This window comes from Wasmannia auropunctata, unplaced genomic scaffold (genome assembly GCF_000956235.1).
Source record: "Wasmannia auropunctata unplaced genomic scaffold, wasmannia.A_1.0 LD336111.1, whole genome shotgun sequence".
Classification (NCBI taxonomy): Eukaryota; Metazoa; Arthropoda; class Insecta; order Hymenoptera; family Formicidae; genus Wasmannia; species Wasmannia auropunctata.
Genome location: NW_012026779.1, coordinates 1606961 through 1632374, shown reverse-complemented (window position 1 = coordinate 1632374; position 25414 = coordinate 1606961). Strand labels below are relative to the sequence as shown.

The 25414-nt window shown below is 40.6% G+C and overlaps 1 protein-coding gene and 1 long non-coding RNA gene across 3 annotated transcripts in view; both read left to right on the top strand.

Moving 5' to 3' along the window:
- LOC105448905 overlaps positions 1-8352 on the top strand; it is a 35780-nt gene extending 27428 nt beyond the window's left edge. Inside the window, exon 3 of the long non-coding RNA XR_974286.1 lies at positions 5499-8352. This is a non-coding gene — a long non-coding RNA (uncharacterized LOC105448905). The remainder of the gene's footprint in view (positions 1-5498) is intronic.
- Positions 1-25414, top strand: part of LOC105448940 (CCR4-NOT transcription complex subunit 6-like) — a 487816-nt gene that overhangs the window by 135964 nt on the left and 326438 nt on the right. The gene's annotated exons all lie outside the window — the stretch shown is intronic.

Below are 25414 nucleotides of genomic sequence, written 5' to 3'. Positions count from 1 at the left end.
GTTATTATAGATGCAATTGCAATAATCTATTCCACTGTCTGTTATCAGTCTGATATCGCGTTCCAGTTTGACGAGGTGCGATCGATGACTTGGTCTCGAAAAGAATTCCGGAACATTACTTTAACATTTCCAGTCACGTGAGATAGCGCTGTTTTCTTTTTGGTCCTCCCTTGTATACATGTATATAGATATATACATAGATACACACTTCATCCATGGCGCGTTTCAGGTTTATCGACGCGCGATTCGTTGAATCTGTTATTTATTTGTTCGGAAACACTCGCTCGACGCGATTTCTCGCGAGTGTATTCGCCTCCCTCCCTCCCTCTCTCTCTCTCTCTCTCTCTCTCTCTCTCTCTTTGTGGGTGATATAAAAATAATCCTCTTACGTGTAGCCTTATAATGCGCCGGCTCTCCGATATCGGAAAGAAATTTTCAACGCGCCTTACATTCCCGCCTAATACATTTTCTGACAATAATATTCTCATCATGAGGACGAGAAATTCCGTCGTGTATCCGGTAAAATTCTTTTGTATGAACAAGCTTGAGCATGACGTATGTATACACATACATACACATTTATTTTTAATTTCGAGAAAAATTTTTTTTTTCTTTTTCATGTAAATTTAATGTAAATTATTAGCCGAAAGAAAAACCATTTATTTATTCGACAGTAAATTATTTCTTTAACATTATTGTACCTTTCTAATAAACATTAAACACCACTGAACACTCCACGAAAAGCTAATTGTTTTGCGCAGCCGCGGAATCAGATAATAGTTGCCGCCACCCGTCACTTTACTCATCACTTTGCAATTGAATTTCTGTCAATTTACGATCGGGCAACTCAATGTCGATCGATAAGACATCGCGCGACACCGGGTAACTACGCGGAGAGACCTGTCATAGTCTCCGGAAAGAAACCGCGACACGTGGGAACGGGGCATCATCCTATAGACGTTGTTTTGCACAGCGAGCACAGATAACGTCTCTCCGTCCGTCTGACACAGCGCGAGTTGTTATCTCCCGCCGCCGTCGCCGCATAATCGGCGGAATAAATGTTTCGTACTTCGCGGCGAAGTCCGCGGAGCCGCACCTTAGATAAGAAAGCTGCAAAGACGCAGAGTTTGCGCTGAGCTTTTCGTCCCGTGTTACCGAATCGTCAACAGACCGACGCGACGTAAGCTTTGAACGTTTATGTATTATTCATAATGCGGCGGTTGCGCCACCGGCGATGGCCACAAAAAGGCGTTACGTAATCGCGCATCGTGAGAATTGATATTGTGCAAGCGATAAGAAAAAAAAAAAAAAGAAATAAGCCGCGGAAAACGCGACGCGGACGGTCAATTTAGCTGACAAACACTTTGCAAAGTTGAGCTGGGAAAAAAGATTGTGGTTTATTCTGTTGATGCTTGATATTTAAATCATTTGCGTAAATAAAACATAAAATCTGTGAGCGCTTTTTAAATCTTTACGTTATAAATCTATGCTGTTCTCGAGTGTGCCAGCAAAAATATGTTGCAGACAGAGAATATTTGAGCAACACGCGCGCGCGCGCGCTCGCGTCCTTTGCGTAAAGTTCAAGATTTAAGTTTAAATCTTTATCATGCGCGCACATGCTGATTCGAAATACGCTTGTTACCGTCCTCTGCATATTGCACGCGGCGAACGTGTTGCATTTGCATACGTGGTATATGATGATATAAATTCATTCGTATGCGTAATTCGCACATATTTATGCGCGCCCCTTGCGCCATCGCGAGTGCATCGGTATGCAACCAGCATATCAGCACTTTCAAGTTGCTACAATGTGGAAGGAATTAATTCTCCCAGATTTTATCTTCAGCTTTTCTCATATATGGACTGTGTTAATATCTTTCGCGATAACATTCTCATGTACGCGTGCACTTTAACATTCCTCTTCGTTTGCACCTGTAATATTCTTTTCATAATTAATTTATTAGTTATAAATTAGCAGTACATATACATGTGGGACGGAAAATATTGAAAGGCTCAATAATTTAATAAATCCTTGATGAAAGCGAATAGGCTTCTAATAAAATAATAAATACAAAAGTTTTATGTGCGTAAACGTAATTAAACTTTTGTTATAAAAAAAGTAAATTAAGGTAAATTAAATAAATGCATGACTACATGAAATTCAGCGGATTTCACGCAAGTCTTTGCAAAATTATTATATTTCATCACCTCGCGCACAATTCCTGAGCACAGTTTGAGGATTTCAGCTTATTGCAAACGGCGTGCAGTTCCTGCTCGATGAACGGCGTTAACACGCGCATTTGTTTGACCACCGTGACACAATGCACCGTATACAATACGCGGAAGGCAAAAGCGTTGCATAAGCGCGGGCGCGCGCGCGCGATAAATATAATGGCTCTTGCGTAAGGTACAACATTGTTGATTACGAACAACGCAGTGGTACATTGTGCTCCGGCTGCGGGATGAAGTCCGCGAGTGAATACTGCGGCGGCGACGGTGGAACTTATTGTTCCTCTAATTAGTGCATCTCTCGTGATGTTATGAACGTGCGCGCGCGCGTCTGTCGAGCGTAATTTGCGTCTCGCCGCGAGAGAGTCGCGCCGACGAATTCTCCGCTCGTGCACGTTCTGGCTCGAGCACGCGGCCGGCAGCTCCTGCAGTATTTGTCAATGTAACCAGCTGAGCGCATTTTCGTTTCGTAATAATTTGCATTCTCCGTTCGCGTTTAGCGGTACACATAGCGGTCCGAGTTGTTTATCCTATCGACGGATCGTAATTGGAGTAAGCGTTAAACTCTAAAGTCATCGAATAGCTGATGATAAATGCGGCCATTTGATTTCTTATTTGCCTATTAGACGGATTGTATAATGAGCGGTAGTAACTTATTTCGCTCCTGGAATGAGCTACAGAAAATAATTATATTTGTATATTGACAGATACGCGCGCGATACAAAACAAAAAGGTAGTGATAAACGCAAGTGTATAATAACGGAGAATATCAGTTCAATACAATTATATAACTGTATACATGAGCATTAAACGCGCATCAAACAACAAATTGCGCAAGTTAGTTAACTATAAAAGTACGGTTAGTTTAGAAAGTTGAAAATTTGTAGTAACTTGGTATAAACACGAATATATATGATGCGATGAGAGTTGGTGAGTTTAAACGCGAAATGCTAATGAAAGCTTAGGGGATCGAGTTTTAGATTAAAACTGTCAAAGTAATTGTGCTGAAAGCGCGGACGAGAGACGTTTATGTAATGTAGAGCGCTAATTCGTCTCGCATTTTGGCTTTACGATTCCTCGAAGGACTTTCAACCGTTATCGGAGTTAGTTCCCGGGGTATAACGGAAGTTTGGCGAACGGTCAGGCCGGCGGCGCGGCAGGCCCGTTTAATCGAGCGAGAAAATATTTAATAACACGGAGAGAGAGAGAGAGAGAGAGGGAGATTGATCAGTGCTCGCTCATTATTTCGCTAATTAATTAACATCATCCAGCGTCCGTACGTCCGATTATTGTGATGGACGTCAATCCAGTGATTTAACGATCCCGTCTGCGCAGCTGTTTCAGATTCTCTCGTAATTATAGGAAACCTTATATTTTGTTTGTAATTAAATTGTTCAAATTTCATAGTTGTTTGCAAAAGAGATTTGCGCTAGTGTTGCGTAATAAAAGGAGAAACTCGATCGCTGGGAGGTGCATTAGTCGATTGCGAGGGTACTATTTTGTACCTGTCACCGAGTTAGTGCACTTTCTAACAATGCGCTCTTTCTCCGACGCGGTTACGCGACAAAAATCATAAATTGCATAATCGTTCGATCGAACTTCAAAACTTTCTATTGTATTTGCCGAGTTATATTTCTCTTTTTTTCTCTTTTTTTCTTTTTCACCGAGAATTATTAATTTACAGTTTAATTCAATAGATCGCCGATTTTCAGAACTTTCGATCTGTTGACAAAAAATATTTCAATTAATGAAATTAAATGTGCCAAATCTGTGTAAATAAAAATGTTAAAACAATATACGTTTATATAAAAATGAAGACAGGATTACTGCTGGAATATATGATATTTATTTAATAAACGAAGAGGAAACGCCGAGACTAGATGTTGTGCTCAAAATACAATACATATTTTTAATTTTTAACTTCCAGCTACAATAAACTGCGCGCCATTACTGCCGGTTTTTAAGAGCGCAATCATAATCTAAAGCTGAAATATTATCAAATTAAATTGATCGTCAATTCAAGGAGGATGCTACAAGCATTCTAAATCTGTAAAGAATTTATTGCAAAAAATATCCCATTCGAAATTTTAAACCTGGCTGGAACCTTCCGATCCTATTCGAGGCGGGTGTCTTACCGTCTAAACTCTAAGACTATGATAATATTTATCGTAATACGCTAATATTTATAAGGAGGAACGCATTGAAAGGTGAGCGTGTAACTAACAATAATTTCAATCTAGGCCGATATGATATTTATTTCGTAAAATATTAAAAAATTATTACTTTAAATTATTATTATTGAATCATTATTTTGTCATACTTGCGGTTTGTAGTAGGCAAAAAGTAACTTAGAAGGCATTTTGTGTGTACGAGAATTCTCTCGTCAATACGCGTTTTGTTAACCGGAGAAGCGGATGCGGTGCTTATCGAGCTTCTTGTAAAGCTAAACAGCGCGGCGGAAGTTGAATTTTGCACAAGCAGCGACGGCAGTTACTTATCATTTTCCATGAGGGCTTTGAGACTGCTGCCAGGCAGATCTAGATTGCGAGACCAATGTTAATGGAAAAACCGCTATTTACGCTGCTCTCGGCCGACCGTCCAAGCGAAATACCGCGAACACGCTTAACGTTTACCGCAGAGTGCGTATCGGAAATGAGCTATTACGCCGCTGAAAGGCTTCCCTTTAAACGTATTCACGTTCAAATATTCTTTCAGACGTCTCGCGACACGCTCTTTCCTTCCGCCACCATTCCCTTTCTCGTTTCCTCTGGGGAAACTTCTCCGGAGCCGTCGTTGTTCTGTCCTCCGTAATTAAGTTCTTTGAACTGTATTTGCATTGTCAGGTTAGTCATCCGCGTGTTTTATATATCGTTAGATTTTCTTGCCTTTACTTGCTGCTCGCTTTCCTCTTTGAAAATCCCTCGGAAGATGCGCGATTTCATTCGCGGTATATCATGTACCGTATCTCGTAATAATCAGGTTGCAAACATGATCCACCTTACTCTCCCGCCTGCATTTCAGGGTGTACCAAGCGAGCGATACGGTATTTCGCCCAGACAATGGCCGCCTAATGTAATTGCGTAGCATCGGTCGGGCGATTGTAAATTTTAGCCCAGTTTCTCACAAGCGCGGAGGATCTCATCGACTAATTAGCGGTAGAGCGTCGAGCGATTGTTTTCTCATTTTCTTTCTTCTTGTTGCGCCCAATTAGCCTGGTCGCGCGGGCGGATAATTGAAAATCTAATTTCATTTATTCCTTGTTGTTTCAGGTAAGTGACTGCCAAGAGAGACAGGGTCAGAGACATAGAATGAGAGAGAAAGACAAAGAAAGAGAGATGTAGGAAGGTAGAGAGAAAGAGTACCGGAACGAGAGTTGTAAGTAATCATCGCCCTTTATCTCCTTTTCTTATTTGCCTTTCCTTTCGTTGTTACCACCGACCGGCGCGGCGCGCGGATAAGGTACACAGGAGAGCGCAAGTTCTCCCTTTGGGAATTATTAGTAAGCTAAATTTGCCCCGGCGATTAAGTGCATTTAATCATCGGCAAGGTAATTTTGTTACTTCCGCCGCGCGCGCGATCCTCCGCCTCGGAGATATTTCCTTCCGTCAAGTCTAACGAGCGAGTGTTTACGCCCTCTTCGGGGGCTCTGCTCCGATCTGTTTTTACTGAAAGTGAAAAAGAAGGATCCAGGTGTTGCCTCGTCCTTCGCCGCTCGGCGTTTGTATACTCGTTTGGATGTTGGACCAGCCATATTTTAAGATCTTTGCATTTTCTCATATTCCTGTTTCGAAATTCAAGAGATGTTATCCTCCCTCTTTTTTTTTTCAACAAAAGATATTCCAACACGATACATGTGCGAGATATTTAGCAAGGTGATTTTTAAATCGCGGAATTCTTTGCGAATTTTTCCTCGGTGGAAATTAGCACATTTGCGGCGCGTTAAAACAATGTTATGTACATAAGCGATATATTCGTTGATATGAATTTTGCTCTTGAAAGCGGGCGCATTAATCTTTCCGTTTGTATTTCGGATTCATTTACGGCATATTATTCGCAAATTGCAAAACGACGACAGACGCGCGGAGCGAGGTTCGCGAATCAGAAATTAAAATCGTCGATTTTTCGCGATTTTTCCAATTCTATTTTATACCAGCCCAGTCACATCCGGTCCGGCCCGGTCCGGCCCATGAACGAGTACAATTAAAAACGAGAAATCGCCGGAGATAATGCATCGCGCGCGGTTTACGGCCGCGACGAAAAATCGTTTGTTACTATACAAAATCAGTACCTACCACGTACAAACAAGAATATATGCGACAGCAAAAAGAGAGAGAAAGAGAGAGAAAGGTATTAACCGTGTATAAATTACATCCCCGTGTGGACACGGGGTGAATACCGAGCGGTTTAGCGCGTGCTAGCGATAACTAACAAGCGTCGAAAACGGTGGCGCGTTTGTAAAATGCTTGATTGTAACTTATGCGACTTCATTATACTGGCCGACGCGCCGTGATATGATTGTGTCGCGCGTGCTGTGTGTTTTTTTTCCCAATTTTGCATCGCCGTGTGACGGCCGCGGTGTTGCTCGTTGCTGCAGTTTTTTTTCGCCCCCTCCCCTCCGAATCAGCCGCCGCGCCCCGGCGCGATATCGCGCGAGTCTCGCGGAAAAGCCGATCATTTATTAACATCTTGCTTTACTGTTACGCGCGGCCGCTTGCATGCGGTGCGCGCGCACGATACATCAAGTGGGGTGTTAAAAATTATCCTATCGGTCGTTTGCGCCGTTTTTGCGAAATATATATAACATTCGCGAAATGCTTCCGCCGCGCGGTTAACGCGCCATTTATGCACGATATTGATGGAATCGCGTGTATTAATATCGCGTTGTTTATTCAAAACCTGCCCCGCGTGTTATCAAAGAAAATAAATGCAACCGCCGGTGCCGATGATAAAATGATAAAAACCGCAGAACTTGATTAAACTACCAAAAATTCACCACTCAAAAGCGGAGACCTCTACACCTCTGCGGGTAAATTCGACCGTGACACGCACAATATATTTATTCGATTATTATTGGAATTAATAATTTTAGCTGTATTGCTGTAATCATATATAGGAAATCAAATTGTACATCTAGTTTGTGATAGAGTCAGGGGTTAATATTAGAATTTTATTTCACCTTAAGTATATTTTATTTTCAATCTTCTCTCGCGCAAACACGTAATGAACATTTTGCTTCCATCTTGACTTCCCTCTCCAATTACTGCTTAATTAATGTACAATTCTCGTGTTGCTCGGGAAGGGACTAATGTCCTGGAGCATAATAAATGTTCCGTCTGCGTCTATGTCTCCCTCTCCGCCTATTAGACAACCCGCCAGCTCAGCTATACAGGGTGGTCTGAGCTGTAAATCATGTTTAACTTTCAGTCGCGTGTTTAATTTTCAATAGAAATAAAATATCCTCGAATTTTTTTCACGTGATGACGTTTCCTCCTTCTACTATTTAGATATTTTATTTTATAAATTTTCACAGAAAATGACGTCAAGTTCATACAGCAAATCACAACGCCTGGCATTGATTAAAAGTGCGAACAATAATTTGTGTAAGTGGCATAAATCAAAGCTTTTACGTAAATGCTACATGCACCTCCGATTTGTAACCGTAAATTAAATTCCCGCGTTACGGAAATTTCACTCGCCGCGTCGATTTCAAAATAAACGACCGATATATATGTTAATGCGACGCGGTCGCGTGCGATTATCGCCGGCGCCTAATTCGCATGATCGAGTCCGGGGCTTCCGGTGTTTTCGTGTCATCGGCTGTGTTATATTGCGCCATGCGCTATCGGGTGACGACGCCATGGATAAATCAATCGAATTATCCACACGCCACACACGAACGTCACGACGATCGTTACTACCAGTATCTCCACTCTGCCATTACGAAGACAATTTCGTTGAAAAAGAAAGAGAAATGAAGAGAAAGAAAGAGAAGGAGAGAGAAAATTATTAATTATTCGGAGCACATAGCCCTTTGTGCTATAAATACTCGTAATAATGCCCCTAACGATTACTATATTTTTTCTCATGTAAAATAATAAATGGTAAAATATTATTGTAACATAAATATTGTTATAATATCGACAATGTACGTTTAAAAATTATTATATAATTTTGTTTAATCAAATTACAGCACAGATAAAAATTAAAATTATTTTAATTTCCTGAGTAATAATTTTTTTAGGATTTTGTTAAATTATTCAAATATAGATTTTATCGATTTTATTGACTTTAACATCGCAAAAACAAATGTTGCTTTAAAACAAATAAAGCTTTAATTTAATTTCTTTTTAAAACAAGCGAACAAGAGAGAAATCTCACATCAAATCTCATTGATATTAAATTTTAAACTGTTCAAATCATAATTGTAAAAACAGCAATTCGGAGTATACTCGTGATATTGCATATGGAACCCAAATCATGTAGAGCATTGTCACTGAGATCGGAAACCTCCGGACGATTCGTGGTCAGTTTTAATCGCGACAATAATGCATTCACCGGCACCGCCAGCGACGAGACTCGATTATCGTCACTCATTATCGAGAGCGATAATGTTATGCCGCAACGGCCGGTCGTCTCTCGCGAAATGACCATCGAAATGCATCGGAAAGTCATCGGCCGATCGTTAATTTATTATTGGCCGTTCGTCCAATTTATTTTTCACACAAATGTCGAGCTGCGAACGGATGATAATCAATCTCGCGGAAATCGTTTTCGCACGGAAATCAGGTATTCCATTCATAGGTGAAATACGAGAATGCAAAACGCGAAGTTTCACAATAGATGAGAGAAGTTATTTCAGCATTTAAATTGTATAATATATGATGTTTGAGATCGAGCAATTAAAAGTACGATCGTTTAAGGATATTGGCTTTAAATTAGTGCGTTAGTGTTTCTTAAATAATTATTAAGTGTCTATTATACAAATGTCCTTAGAAATAACACATAACTTTAAACTTTAATGTGAATATTAAAATCATAAAGATAAATTGGACTAACAAGTAAGTCAATCTAAGTCACAATTTAATTATAAAATTTTTCTTGTGTTTTTAATTTAGTATTTATTTTACAACAAAAAAAGTCAACTTTTTTACGCCTTTATTAAGAAGATATCGAAAGTTTCAAGTTTGTCACAGACGTGGGACATGACGATTACAATTTTTAATGAAGAGCAAACGTCGTGGTTTTAGGGAAGTTAATTGTCACGCAATCATCGAGCTCTAAATTTTCGGAACTATGCCGTTTACTGCCATTTCGCGACGCTCCACGCTCGCTTCTCAAAGCACCGTTTCATCGTCGAGCTAGTAAAAACTTGGGGTGTTACTCTCTACTCGCGGCCTGACAGATTTACTGCCTCGATCCTGCTTCCATCCGCGTTAATTACGAGATTTTACCTTCGCGCCACGCGAGCTGCCGACGACAAGGAACTTTGGACGACGCAAAACTTTACCCGGACTTGACGATTTCGCAGGATTCATTTCCCCGTCTTGCTCTCGTTATAAAGCAAACGCTACCACGTTTTATTCGCGGCCGCGTCTTGTTGAATTGCCCTCGAAAATTTCTTCGTGAGACTGTTCGGCAAGTAGAATAGCCGGCAGAGGAAAGCCGAGAGGTAAAATTTTAACTTTGAGTTAATGTCGGATATACTCGACATGCATAATATAGTTGCCAACCATAATTGCGCTCTGTTGTATAATAAGGCAAATTTTCTTTGCTGTAAGAAACATCTTTCTTGAAATAAGTTACGGATATCGTGATATAATATAATTTTGCAATATAATGGATTTGATATATTATTTGATATAAATTTGTAAACGGCGTCAATAGTAGCATTTAATATAAGTATATTATAGAAATAATGAGATTCTGCTATAAATGTCTCCTCTTCACTCGACTGAAAAGTAAGTATTCTTGTACGTAATAGAAATATCAGTCATAATTTAACGGCAGAATATTGACCATGGTTTAAGAGATAAAGATGTCGAAATACGAATGGCCGATTTATTTATTTACCACGTCTAACGTATCTCCGGACGTCTTCGTATTTCAAAATCCCTTAAAAAAATGTAGGTGTATGATAAAAATAGCAGCGGAAGACTAAGTTTCTTCTGTCAGAAAAAAGGAGGGATGAAAGAGCGACCGACAAAATAAGATTGACGATTCCGATCTGTCAAGCGTGTGTTTATTGTAGCTCGACTGCCTAAATTCAACTGTTTTATTAGCGCAACGACCATGTTCGTCACTCGTCGTTCTCTTTCGCAATAACGTTCTCATTCTTAAATTTGCTACCGCGTGTGTTTCGCATGTATACAATAACACACAGGTGTCGGCGTATCTGAATTTAAATGTTAATACCAAGACTTGCATTAGCATACATTTGTGGCGCGATCTACAAATTCCAAGTCGTGGAACATTTGATATACTTTTGTCGTGGGCGAGCGTACGTTAATGGAAACGTCGACCATAATGTGATCACACCGCGTGGGACTCTCTCTTCTCGGGTTCGTATTATCAAGTCTAATGTATCATCCACACGTGCGGGCGTGCAGGAAATAAAGGATTGCTTTGCATCTTCAAGTATCGCGCTGTTTTTCTCATGCAAAGCAAATATTTGCTCAAGCAGGAAATTGACGGGAACTCGGGTAGCCAAATTTGTATCTTGTATAACGAGTCATCATCCAAAATAAATATTTGTTTAGCAGAGGATCTTGATAAAAAAATATATTTTTTTAAATGCATCTTTCCACTTTTTAAAATGAATCTTGTATTAAAAGAAGCATACATTTTTATGTACAAGAATAAATCTAGAACACATACTTTTGAAATGAAGAAATTTTCTTAGCAAATCCCTAAAAATAGCGGAAATAAATTTCTTTTTTAATATTGCCATCAGGTAATGAAATATTAAGATATACTCTTTTTGGCTTGGACAGCAACGCATGTCCAAGTCTTTTTTCATTCTTTTCACTTCTTTCAAATCGCGTTTGCCGGGTAACGAACGACCGAAAAATTTCGTATATTCCCGTAATATCGGGATACCCGAAAGTTCCGCGCGGAAATTATTCGGCCACCTTTTTCCTCGCATTTTTCGCGAGCCGGATGCCGCGCGATTGCCGCCGCTGGCGGAGCCGAACTTTTTTATGAAAATCCAGTTGCCGAGTCTTATTGGAATTGGCAAGCGATCGCGTAGCGTGGAGCCCTTCACGGCGATACCGCTCTCCCGTTTCGCAATTTATAAATCGAGTGGAAAATGGCGCCATGCCGCGCATAAAAGTTCGTTTCGGCCGAATTTTCAAGCGGTGGCAAATGACAGTTTCGTGTAACTTCGCGCAACAACTCGGAAGGGTTGCGATTTTAATTTATTTTCGTCGGATGGAACAAATCGCGCGCATCATTTCGTGCGTAACATCCGTACTTGTCGTTACGCATGATGTTGTAAAACTGCACGACATTTTCGGCGGAATTTTATGTAATCGCCCGCTCGTGTATTTGGCATTTGGTTGAGCACGCTCAAATGAATTATATTCAGCGCCGCTGCGATTTGTTGTTAAAAAAGCTGTTAGAGATATTTCTCTTTATTTCGAGTATGTAATACAAATTTTTATTCACCTATCAATTGGAAAATATATATTCGTCATTCCTTTATATTATATTCTCAAGAAATACGGTAGGGAGTTGAAAAGTGTTAATGTATTTTTGTTTATTAAAGGATTGTAGAGGTAAAGAAAAGATGAATCTCTGTAACTTAATTTATTTTATCTTTAATTTCGTTTTATAGTCTGTATATTTAAAGCATAGAAACAAAAAAGGAATGGCAGTGAAAGAGACTATATTTTATTCATATTCTCTGTAATCAAATTTATCTTTATTGAATTTATTGAAAGTTATTCGCGGTTTTGCAGCTTCGCAGATTCTCTCCGAGAAGTGTGAATTGAACATACGTTCTTCTGCCTCCCACGCGCGCGCGATTGTGTAATTGGCAATGAGACGGCATCGGGACGCGGTTCTCGAATGATGCTCGAATACGCTATTTCACGGCTGCGATACGCAATTGTTCCGCAGAAAGGGAGACGCGAGCGCTCATCGATCCGTGCCTCGCTCCGCACGTGCACACACACGCACGCGCCACCGCCGCCACCGCCGCGCTCGCCGATTAATTATCGAGATATCTCACGTCGAACGCGCGCGTTTGCGGTCGCGCTCTGCACGTGTGCCACCCCGCAATGCAACGTCCGCGTGATGCATTCATGCGGGCCCGCGCATTCAAGTCCGACCTGCATATACATATGTAAACGCAAACGGGGCCGAGCGTCGAGTCCCGGAAGCCGACGCTCGTCACCTCCACGTATGTGTGTACGTCTTTCGAGCTTCGAGATCGATCGACTCGGTAGGAAAAGAACGAAGAAAATTCGCAATGTTGATAATTGCCGTTACATTACCTGCACGAGGATTTCAACTAAGGAAATTAAATTGCAAGATATGATCCTCCGCGTTCTCGTCAAGGATTAACAACGCGCACGTTGCGGAATAGATATGGAATTCCCTTCCCGATCTGATTTATAGGACGCTAACATTGAGTAGCTACAAGGTACGGACACGCGATGCCTGCCTTCGGAAAATCGAACTCTTTCGCATTAGCAAATGGACCGTTACGCTGATCGACTCGCTCTTCGTTCCCGGTGGGCACTACTCGCCGAAAACGGAGGACTGTGAATCAGTTTAATTAGATTAATGGATCTCCCGCATAGTCCAATGGCCGGTATAGGCTCTGGCTTTTACTGTTATCGGCTCGTGCTTTCCATGCACTTTCTTCATCAATACATTTACATACGTTGCCTCTCGTTGATTGTCGACGGAAAAAATAGTTAACGTTATCTGTATTTTTTTTTACGCAAAGATCAATATCTAACGAATAGAATAATGTATTCTCTAAATATATGTACATGTACTATTTTATAGTTTCTCTTGAATAGTAATAGCGATGTGCATAATAAATTCGTAGAATAATATTTATCTAAAATGAATTATTTTAATTAAAATTAAAGTTTTATTTATGAAAGAATAAGTGGTTTAAAAAATTGGCAATACGTAATATATAATAACAGGCTCACAAAATAAAATAATATTACTCGCTTGCCTTTTGGAGAATATAATACTTTAAAGAGTTAACCAGCGGTATATATAATTTTGTGATCGTTGAATAATATCGATATCGGTTACTCGGCCGAGGTCGAGTTGGCAACGTATGGTGAGCGCCGTGCGTGGATCTAATTTAATTTCCAAAACGCCCAGGAGCGAACACCGAGCCCGGGAAACGAACGGCTGTTCCGCACCGACCGAATTTCACGGTGACTGTCATTAAAACTTGGACGGAAAATGCTTGTACGCCGGCGGCGTCGTTGTAGATCTTGATATCCGACACCGTGGGATATCAGCGGCTTATTGTGATGAAAATTGTGACGAGAATTTTCAACCTGCAACCGCGCGCGGAGGACGATGTAATACGAGACCGGTGAGAGAAGAAAACAAAGTTGGAAATTTTTCCTCAATTTCTCTATCCCATCGAAATTATTTTGTACAACTTACATGTGTTTTATGTGCGTATTTCATGTACGATTTATTTTATTGTCAATTATTCTCGTAGCATATATCTCACGTTTCGTAACTTGAGACATAATTAAGTAGAAGTTAATTAGCGCTCTAATGAAGTTAATTAATTTTACTGCTACTTTACGGCGCTTTAAGAAGTTATATCATTTAAACTCGTTATATTACGGAAAAATTAAGAGAGTCAGAGGAAATACGATAACTGCTTGGATATAACCGAGAGCTCGCACAGCCTTCAATGAAATAAACTCTTATTTAGAAATGATAACGAAACTGACGACAAACGGAGACGAACTTCTGTATATCCTTTTATATTTTCGATGACGATATTTATGCTTATATATACGCAGTTGAATGCGAAGCGAAGGAGGAAAATAAGAAGAAACACGGAGTTGTGTGAGGAAAGAGAAAGCGAGAAAGAGATATCTTGAAAAAGGGTCAATGGTTTACTTGGGGAAAGCATTTTCCTCTGAGATTTAAATGCTACCGGATATTAAACTGGTCTGACAGGGCGGCGTAGCGCTGCTCTTGGAAAATGTTGAATCGACTGATTTTAATACCGATCCTACCAGTTCAAAGTCACGCCGTGCATATACGCCATCGTCAATTAGGGGCGATCATGATTTTGTTCTTTGCGCCAATTTGACGAACGGTATTCCAAATGTGTCTGTCTCCAGACTTTTCGAATGTTTTATTGAGAGGAAAATTAATTAAGAGGCAAGTACGCTGGTAAATGAGCGCTCGCCAGTAGAGAATCATATAAATGGTTACGTTAAAAATTATTATTTGCGATGTATCCTCTTAAATATGGGATAATTTTCTATGGCGATGTAAAAGAATATCAAGAGTATTGAACGGCTACATTATATTAAAGCTATAAAAAAAATGATAACCGTGAAATTTTCAGCACACCTCTTTTTTATACGTCTGGCAATCGTTACGTTTCTAATAAAGTAATATACAATACTACGAATAATCATTCTGAATTTGTTTATAATAATATTCAGAAACTCAAGCTAACCTATAAGTAAATTAATTAAAAGGTACAATTCAGATTACAGTCTTCTTTTTATTATTAGCAAAATGGCTTTTAATCTATCGGCTTGTTACGTGCAAATTGCTTATGTTTTCAATTGCTGTTTCAGTAGCGATATTGCTCAGCGACGCACGTTAATCCTGGCGATACGTCGAGCTGAGTTATCGTCTAATTCTGAGTTGCGCGCGCGGAAATTTAATCCCTCAATCGGTTGTTTGTCAAGCGACGAACGGGAAGAGAAGACACGATCCGGAAATTATTGGACGCGTGTGATTACGTTAATTTCTGGCCGAGATTATATCGTGCCTGCATTGTGCGCCGGCAATAATATCACAATCGCGCGAGTTCGGTCGCCCGAAGTTTCCGTAGAGCGATAAACTCCGGGATTAGATTTATTTTCTAATTGCACGTACATGTTTGCCGCCCGCATAACGTCCTGATATGCATATTGAGATATTACATACGCCCGATGCACAAATCTAACCCATATGAAATCGTATAAATCTTCGTAAAGCGCAGCTTATAAGTTTGAAAATAAATGATTATTTTCAGCATACACACATACCTACACACATACACAACTGATATTTAGTATAATATCATTTGTGCAATTAATATTAAATATTAGTATTATTGATGTTATATACATTTATATCTAACATTTTTATAATAAATAGTAACTTTCACCGATGAAAACTCTGAACGTATCTGACATCTCTAAGATTCTTTTCTTGCATTTTTTTTTCATTTAATGCAAAAGATGTGAAATGCCTGCCTACCGGTAATTTTAAATCGTTTTATTAATTTTGAAATGTCACAGCAACCATATATATTCGAGAATGTCATCCGTTTCTTATCGATGCCCGACGAACATGTCGGGCTATATATAATTCGCTTATCACAGCAACACGGGATTAACGAGCAGTATTAGAATTTATTGTCACATTACGTGTCGACATTACGTAGACGACGCTCCTAATCGCATAAACCAGTTTTTAAAGCTGACGATTTAAATGAAAAATTATAGCTCTTCTTCCCAATTCTCTCTTTCTCGTTTTCTTCTTTCCTCATCAAGAATTTATCTAATAGATTCCTATAATCAGCCTATATACCTCTTATGACATCCGCATTCGACGTGATCGCATCCTGAAATAGAAGAGACATTTTTAATTGCGAGAATCCGAAAGCAGGCCAAGCTGCGTCGTAAATATGAGCGGAACGTCTGCCCGCCGAGATGAAAATGTCACGCGTTCTCGGCAGAAATTTATATGAGATATTATTTGATACACTTCTCGCACAAACCCGCACACGCTCGTGTCGCGATAATCGCAGTTGTAAAACAAGAGAAACGCGCTCGTAAAAGATAGAGCACGTGCGGCGCGCCTTTTTTCCCTCGTGCATTTAGTGTGACTAGACGCGGAAGAATGATAGATCTTGTGTAACCGTCGCGTATGACTGACGCGTTATATGTTTATCGTATAGTAGTCGCTCTCGTTACAACGAGGACTATATTTCGATAATTGGAATCAAATTTTTAGAGAGAAATTAAATTAACGAATTAAAATTTTTCAAAAAGAACCGAGTATGAACAGACAAATTAATTATCTTTTATAACAATTATTATTTATGATAAAACTAGATAATTGGTGAATATTGCAGATTATTCAATATTTTGCGAATGTATTTCTGATTATTATAAAATTTATAATATCGTATTTCCACAAATTAAATTAGAATGGGTAGCTCACGATGTTTCCTGCCTATGCATTTCAATTGTGTATATATTATCTTTCCGTTTTATTTAAATTTCATGAAATTTAATTTATCAAAAATTATTGAAAAAAGAGAGAAAAAAATTTTTTTCTACATTAACCCGTAAAGGCCATTTGGGTGCTAATTCGCACCAAGTGAATTTTTTTAAAGTTTTATATCTTCTTAAAATAAAAAGCAAAATTAAAGCAAAATGTGATTCTCAATGTAAAATTGTCTGACCAATTGATTGGTAATATTAAATTTTCGAAAAAAGAACGTAATTGTTTTCAAATTTCGTGTTAAACAAAACTATTCAAAAAAGAGGTATTCTTTACGGGTTCTTCTTGTAATTAATTCTTGTAATTAAATGGCGCAATACATAAATAAATTTATAAAAGTGAAGAGCGCGCAAAAAAAATTACGAGGTTACAGTCAAAGAAAAATCGCCTTCTGCAATTTCCTGTATTACGCAATCAGCGACTATTGCGTGGTACTTTCGGTGCTTTGCGATTCGATCCACAATCCCGTCGACGTGCACGGGGTATTTCGGGTAACGAACACGATATACCTAGTACGCAACGGTAGTCGTAACTCGAGCTTGCTCATAATACCCACTAAGCATTTTTTTTGGTTCTCCCTTTATTTTCCGCGCTGTGCTTTGCGTCGGGAAAAATAGGAGGGAAAAACAAGACAAAGAGAATGGCGATTTTCCAACGGTGTGCGTAACATTTCCAACGAGGCTATCCGCGAATAGTCGATCTGTTCGCGCGCGGCGTATGCACGTGCGCCTTTGAAAGCGTGATTATTTGAAAAAGCACGGACGAGAGAGAGAGAGAGAAATGTGTGTGTGCGTGTTTGTATGTATATGGATGAGAGAAAGATTCGAAATCGAATGCAATATATTCGAAGCGAATCCGCGAAAGGAGTTCTGGAATCATCGCGTAACCCAAGCGTGCTACTCGCGTGTGCATTGAACGAGCGCGTGGTCGAACAAATATCGGCGCGGCGGCGCGCGGCGCGCGCGCCACTCTTGATCTTCGATTTTCGGTTACATTTAGCGAGCGACGTGTATTTCGCAAACGAGACGGAACTCGCACCGAATCCAGCGTACGCGCGTATGGCGGATGAGCGTATGTTCGATAAATGCAACGCCGATGAATGCGCCACTCGATGTGGACAGAGGTTCCCTCCCGCGCTCGATACGAGGCGTAACAAATGATTCCGATTCCGTTGCTTTCAGCAAGATCGAACCGCAGGGCGGGCAGCACAGATTTTTCCAGCGTTTTTTGCATTTCGATACGTTAACTTGATAAAAATAACGTGTAATTAACTCTGACAGTAATGGTATTAGGATACTGCAACCGAGATATAATTATACACATGACAAGATAACGCAAAACAATAAACGCAAAAGGATATGATAATGTACGTAACAACGAAAGTAATTGCGCCATGATTAGAACGATTACAAAAAATAATACGGGTAAAGTTTATTAGCTGAAACCGTATAGTGATTAGATTTGTACCGAGTGAGAATAGATGGATAGATTATTAGATTTGAATTATTTATAACCGGCAACTGTACTATTTATGAGATAATTATATATGAGATTATTATTTATAGGATAGTCATAATAGATAAATATTTAATGGAGCATTAATCATCTCTTTAGCCTGTATCGCGTCCGCGTTCCATATCCTGCGTGCCATTTTCTTCATGGGAACAATTCCCAAGCGTTCGCATGAGAACGATCTGTCCATTAAAACCGCTCTCCACTCGATCTCGATCAAAACAGTTTTACTGCCTATAAATCCCTGTTAATTGCCCGCGACTCGTTCGCGCCGCGAACAAAAGTGTGGCACGGAGTTTACAATGGGCTACAATTCTCGTACCATTTGACGTATCCAAAACACGTCCGTCACTCCTGGGGAACAGGCTTTTCCCGTCCAAAGTCTCCGCAAAAAAATTACAATTTCAAAATAATTTTCAATTTTATACTGTAATTTTATAATATAATCCGTTAGACCATAATTTTGTACCAAACATCTTTAAACATCGTTCGTCCTTTCTTCTCTCCTTAAACTTAACCGATTAATGCGAAGATATCACGGTCTTTTTTATTTCACCTTAAACCGGTTGACAGTTTACGGATGGGGAAAGAGGGGAAACGTGCTCGCGGCAAAAAGTGCGCTTATTTAGTAACGCAAGAAGCGAGAGTGGACCGCACCGGCGGCGACGACCCGATCAGGAAGTAGCGCTATGGTATAGTAATCGCCGCCGGACCTTTTTCCATCTCGCCATCCCGCCGCGTATTTTGCGTAATTGGCTTCTCCGAAGAGCTCCGATGCGAAGCTGCGGAACGGCACGAGCCCGAAAAAGGCGCAGTTACCCTACCGCGTCTCGGCGATCAGCCCCCTTTTTACGGTAATCACATAACAACGGGAGCGTAAAATTCATAAGCGGCGAAACGGTCCCCGGGCTTTTTAATATAACGACGTGTATTACCTAAGAAGCGTCTTTTTTAATGCACTCTTCTCTCTCTCTTTTTTTTATTATTTTTTTATAGAAAAGAGGAGTGTTAAAACGTGTCAGATGAGTTAGCATTTCAGTTTTTCGAGTTGACATCAGATTCACTCAGTGTTACAAAAATGTTCCATAATCCGATGTCATAAAAGCTCAGCTTGTATAGCATCTCTAATATATTGCTCAATAAAACTTGCTTAATTTTACGAAGCTCGATGCGGAGAGCGGATGTCTGCGAAGCCGAAGAAACTCGTTCTGAGAAACGTCACTTTTGCCCAGAACGACGACAGACTGCAAGCTGTCGACGAGCATTTTCCTCGCCCATTGTGTGCCTTCCACTGACATGTGTCTTTTAGGGGATGCATCCCCCACGGTCATTTCCCCTCGTTGACTCGCACGCTCGGCTGCGCGATAAAACGCGATAAAGGCCGAAAGTTATGCGCTCGCGCGCGCTTTATATTCTCCCAGAACGATTATTCGGTAGGATCCGTCTACCTACCTCGGTGCACGCTATCGCGCTTCATTATTCCGTATGTTCACGGTAGTACGACCTTAACCCAAAAAGATATAAACTCAAAGAGTAAGCGTGTGAGCGTCTACCACAGTACAGCAATAAATTCCATGTTTCTTTTTAAAATTTCGATTGCGTAACAGGTGAAATGAGCAATCATGCAATTTGAAAGTTAAGTTACGCAGGAATTTTAATGAGGCACTTGAGCAGCTTGATCAGAATTTTATGAATAATTAATAATTTCATGGCTACACTTCATGTACTTTTGTGGCCAAGGTTACGAGTATTCTCTTGAACTTACTAAAATTTATTACACATTACGAAAGTTCTGTTCAGAAATTATTACATTTACAGGAAGTAATATATCGTTGCAGAATATTTCGCCATTATCGCATAGATAGACAGAGTCTTTGACCAAATCGAAATAGATAATTCAAAGAGAAAGTATTTTCATATATCATATTAAATTTTTTTATAATCTCCTAGAAATCTTAATGTCGAATCTGTAATTAAAACGTAAATGCTGGATATCCTGTATACATAGTGTCTCGCTAATTGAAGTTAACGAATGGACACTAGCTGCTGTGATTATAGGACACCCATTGTATATACGGAAGACAGATGCGTTTCTCATTAGAACCCGGGGAATAGGATGCAGAGGACGCTTCCTTCTGCGAGGAAGATTTAATTTCTTCTCTCGGGAGCTTCGGATCGTCTTTCATTTGCCGCGTCGCTTTCTTTGTTAAGTCGTGAGATATTATTTAACACGTCGGAAGAGAGACCCGACTCCTGTCCGGCACAGAAGTTTCTCTTAAGCTTGAAGCCACCTAGGCGAGCCGACACTAATCTCTCATTACATAATTAGAAGTTAGAGCATGCAATCCGCGGTGTACACATCGAGAAAGAGAGGGAAAGAAAGAGAGAGTGAGAGAGGGGGGGGGGACAGAAAAAGAAGGGTGGAAAGTGTTGCGAGAGACGAAAAATTCTGATGAAAATGTAAATCGCGCGAGCGAAACTTTTGCAACCAGGACTTTTTCTCTTTGCAAGGTAGAACCTAGAAAATGGCGAATCTTGAGTATTGTATATTTGAAATGTTGTACTTTGAAAAATGTTTGTTTTGTATATTTATATATTTAAAGCCTGTAAATCGATTGTGGACTCCGGTGTAACGAGAATTATCTAACACAAAAATCGAGATCCCACACGCAACGACTTAATAGGATCGAAGTCCGAAATATCGGAAGTTTTCCGCCCCAATTGCGGAACGCTTGTGATGAAGTAGAATGTATTTTTACTACACACAAGCGGCAGTCGTAATATTTTCAAGTATAAACCGTTCTACAGTTATATTGTGAGACTGAAAAAAAGGGGTAACGGTGGAATCGATGTATTACACGAAATAAACGTTAATTTGCAAAGAGGATTAAATCGATTCGGTCAAGAGTATCGAGTGCCATTGGTTGACCTGCCTCTGCTTATCTTGCGGATATATAGGATGGCACCGATCGATATCTCGTTTATCCACGGGACTCTTCCTGCAAGCATGCCGAACGGGGAACCGGAATGTCGTTGCCGAGCGAGCGATACACCCCCGCAATATGTCCGATAAGATCGGGACAGCAATAGCCTTGCCCTCTTCTTATTAGTTTCTCCCTCTCTCTCTCTCTCTCTCATTTCGCTACCGATTACCTCTCGATCTCGCGTCGTGTCTCTCTCTCTCTCTCTCTCTCTCTCTCTCTCTCTCTCTCTCTCTCTCTCGATGTCCTAGAATTGCGATTTCAGCAATTCAACGCGCGATGGCGAACAAATCCGTGCGCTCAACCGTTCAGCGAATCAAGATAAGATAGCGTAATTGAGGCGACGATAAGGAAGTTAATTTACGCCGCTCAGGACTGTTTGTGGCGTAAGGGTCACAGACCCCCCAGTGAGGAAAATATAATAAAATGCTCGGTTACGATCGCCGGTCGACACGCGACGCCCGATCTCGCTTCGTTATGCTCATTAAATGGCTCTAAGCTGCGAGGAATCGCGATTTCTTTCTTATTTATCGCTCGTTGCTCGCTCGTAAACGTCTTTATTCCGAGTTTCCTCAATGCCAGTCTCGCTCGGTCGGAAAAATTAATTGCGAATTCAGCTGGGTGCGCTGGTGAGCGCGCGCACTGATGATTATCGCACTTGCTGATTTGCAAATAAAGCAGCATTTCCCAGAAGAAGCGCAACAAATATTTTTATAAATTCGACGTCGATTTAAAAATAGAAAATTGAGGTTATAAAATTTAAGAATGTTAAATTTATATTAATAGACTCACTGCACTCAGGAATAAATATTAAGAAAGAGGTTGAACGATACAATAAGATCAAAATATCTTGATGATCTTGAACTGTTCTAATTAAAATTTTATTTTAATTAGATACAAGTTAATTTTATACACAAAAAGTACAAAATGTGCAATTAAAATCTCACAAGAAACGTTAAAAAAATCATCACGAGAGAGTTAAAGTAATTAAGTGTGTTACAGAGAAGCGATAACATTTATTGATCTACTAACTGGATACGACTACGGCTAATTTTTGTTCCTCTACGGACGGCATACTTATTAATGATACTTATGTCGAGTGTTCATGAACTAACGTCGCTCGTCATTGGCCACCGGGATGCATTTTATTTTTCTTATCAACCACTCGACACGTATGACGACGCATCGCATGCGATTGGCGATCGGCGGGATGTTGTTAACAAGTAATTTGCGGCACGATAATGACCATTCTGCTGTGGTAGCCTTGAGCCTGCGATCTGATGTCGCGTTATACCTGTTCCACGCTTGTGGTAACTCATGTAACATTCGCATCTCGAGTTTATAACTCACATTGCGAGAATTGAGTCCTCGACATGGGAGGTAGGATGAATCGGAGGAATTTATCTCGTTTTGCTATTGCATCAATACAGGGCTTAATCGTTGATAGAAACCTTTACATTTCTAAACTTGAAACTTTTATATTTTGATCTTGAAATTCTTATATTCTTAAGTGAAGAAACAGACAGACTCCAGATTCATTAAAAGTCAGTTGGAAAGAAATACGCGTATAGTCTCGCGAAATCCTACGTATGGCATTTATGTCATCGTTCTTCTGTCCGGAGCTTTTCACGCACAGAGGAGCGAGCCGTTTCTTCACGCGCGATAATCTCCACACGGCGATCTCGCAACCCGTGAATCGCCGCCAACTCTTCGTCGACAGGATGAGAAAGAGCGGGAGAGAAAAATGCGTATGCTGCGAACGCGCGCACGAACGAGCGAGCGTGCTGGCGTCGAAGGACAGGAATGCCGAGCCTGAGAAACGTTTCCATTATCGTCCGGAAAAAGGACACGCGATCCCTCTGCCCGGAAAGGCGGGCAGGGCGTGAGGGAAAAGCGCGATTCGCACGTAATGACGCGCTCGCGAGTCGATAATGGGGGTTCGCGAGCGGCGTCCTTGAGTTAATGAGACCTCACCATGACATACCGGCCTGTGTCCTGCGGCGCGGATGGATGGAAGGACGACTTCTCGTGTGTCCATCGTGGTCGTGTTCATGGTGCTCGAGAACAGGCACCGAGTATTATTCCACCTTAACCGTTTATACATATATTCTTGTGTAGTAATAAAAAAAAAGTCAGGACGAGAATTATTTCCAACAGAAATACGGAGCGCAGTATTAAAAAATACTGCAACCGAGAACAAAAACATAAATATTAAATTAAGTGCAGGTTGTAATAAAAGTGGAATATACGTCATCACGAAGCATGAATAATTCAAGTAAAATTCTCTTCATTTTTTCAAATAGAATTCGCTTAATGGTCGCTTAACAGTCTGTTTCAGAGAAGGGAATTTTTTTGAGAGTTTTATCGAATCGATCTTCTCAAAAAGAATTTTCTATAGAATTCATTAAATTTCAATAAAAATACTAACAGAAATGTATTTTTATATATTTTTCTAATTTAACAAGATCTATTTCCGAGTAATTGTCGATACTGCGATTTCAATTTTTTGATTAACGGCAGTTAAATATTATCGAAGTACAATGTTTCGAAAAGATTAAGCCGGCTCTGGATGCACCACTCATGTACGTGAATCTCGTCCGCTGAGAAAAAAGGAAAAAAAAGAGGTAGGAAGAAAGGCTGAAAGGAAGGAAGTAAGAGGAAGAACCGCTTGTCGATTCTGCCGGTGATGCGCCGTTGGTGGTAAAGTGGACGCGTTTTTGCGGACGCGAGCCAGCCACGCTCTCTCCTCCTTATCCTTTCTCCACCTCATTTTCCCGCGCGTCTCTTCCTTCTTCGCAACCTCTTCCATCTCTTCCTCCTACTCCGCGCGCGAAGCATCTCCTCCATTCTTCTCGTCTTCCCCGCATCCTTATTCCGCCCTCTCCGTCTCTTTCCCAGCATTCCGTAACGGCCGAACGCTCTTACGGTGATTCTTTCGCGGGGCACTTTCGGCCTAACGGTCCCTTCTCGCGCGCCATGGGATTATGCAAATTAAACGAGCGTGACGGCCGATCGGCCCGGCTCGCGAAAAACGGATGGTGGAGCTCCGAGCCACCGGCTCTCGGGTTGGAATAAAGAAGCCGCCTCCAAAGCCGGCCGCGAATCATCCCGCGCACATCAGGTATATGTATTTGCCGACATCACGCTAATTATTACCGCAGTGTCAACCGCGTCCGTTGATCAATGTAATTTTCGCAAGATCACAAGATTCGCAAGAAATTATCCCCGAGAGCGGCTACACGGTATCCCCCTCGCGGGTACATCCATTTCATCTGTACATAGATCACGGAGAATCGCCGGGGTACAAATCGTGGGTGAAACCATCACGAATGAGGTTGTGCTTGTTCAAGATATAACGAATTTACCGTGGAAACGTGGGAAGCAACATGGATGAACGGTGTTTTATTGCCGCGTCCGCGATGGTTAATAATCAAATGGTGATTAATGGCGCCGAAATGATGCTGATTTACGGCGATTTGTCATGTCTCATGGGATAAGGATTGGTCGCTCGGTAGAATTGCCGAGTCTGGTGGTCGGTGGTGTGATAGGGATGTGTGTGTGTGTACTTATGTGTGTGTGTGTGTACTTATGTGTGTGTTTGTGCACGCCGCGCAATTCGCTGACTTTGTATGGCAATCGGTCGAGCGCAGGGGAACGGAGTGACGTTTGCATGATTACAAAGTAGAAGTAGAATAACGGTTCGGCGCACGACGACAATGACGAGTGACGTTCATTAGAAAGTTAGGTGCTGAAATTAGATTGCGCTACTTCGCGAAGTCATACCGTAACTTCCTCCGATGTTGTTACTGTTATAAATCTACGAGGTGACCGGAAGGCGCTCGACCGGAGGTCCGCCTTAAGTATTTTCAACACTGAATTTCTTATAATAATTTAAATATAGTTAACTTGTGAGTGGGGCATCTGTCGTTAAACTTCGAACGAATATCACGTTCCCGTCGCATAGATTTCCGAATAAATTACTCGTCACACATCTATAACTTATGAAGAGTGATTTTCTTTTCTTACAATTGTATAATAATTGATTAACGAATAATAAATCAAGTTGTATTAGATTTCAAAGTAGAATGTCAAAGATATCAATAATAAATATTATCTATGGCCACAGCTTCTGTTTAGCTATTTTTATTACGCGCGTATCGTATTATGAAATTAATGACAAA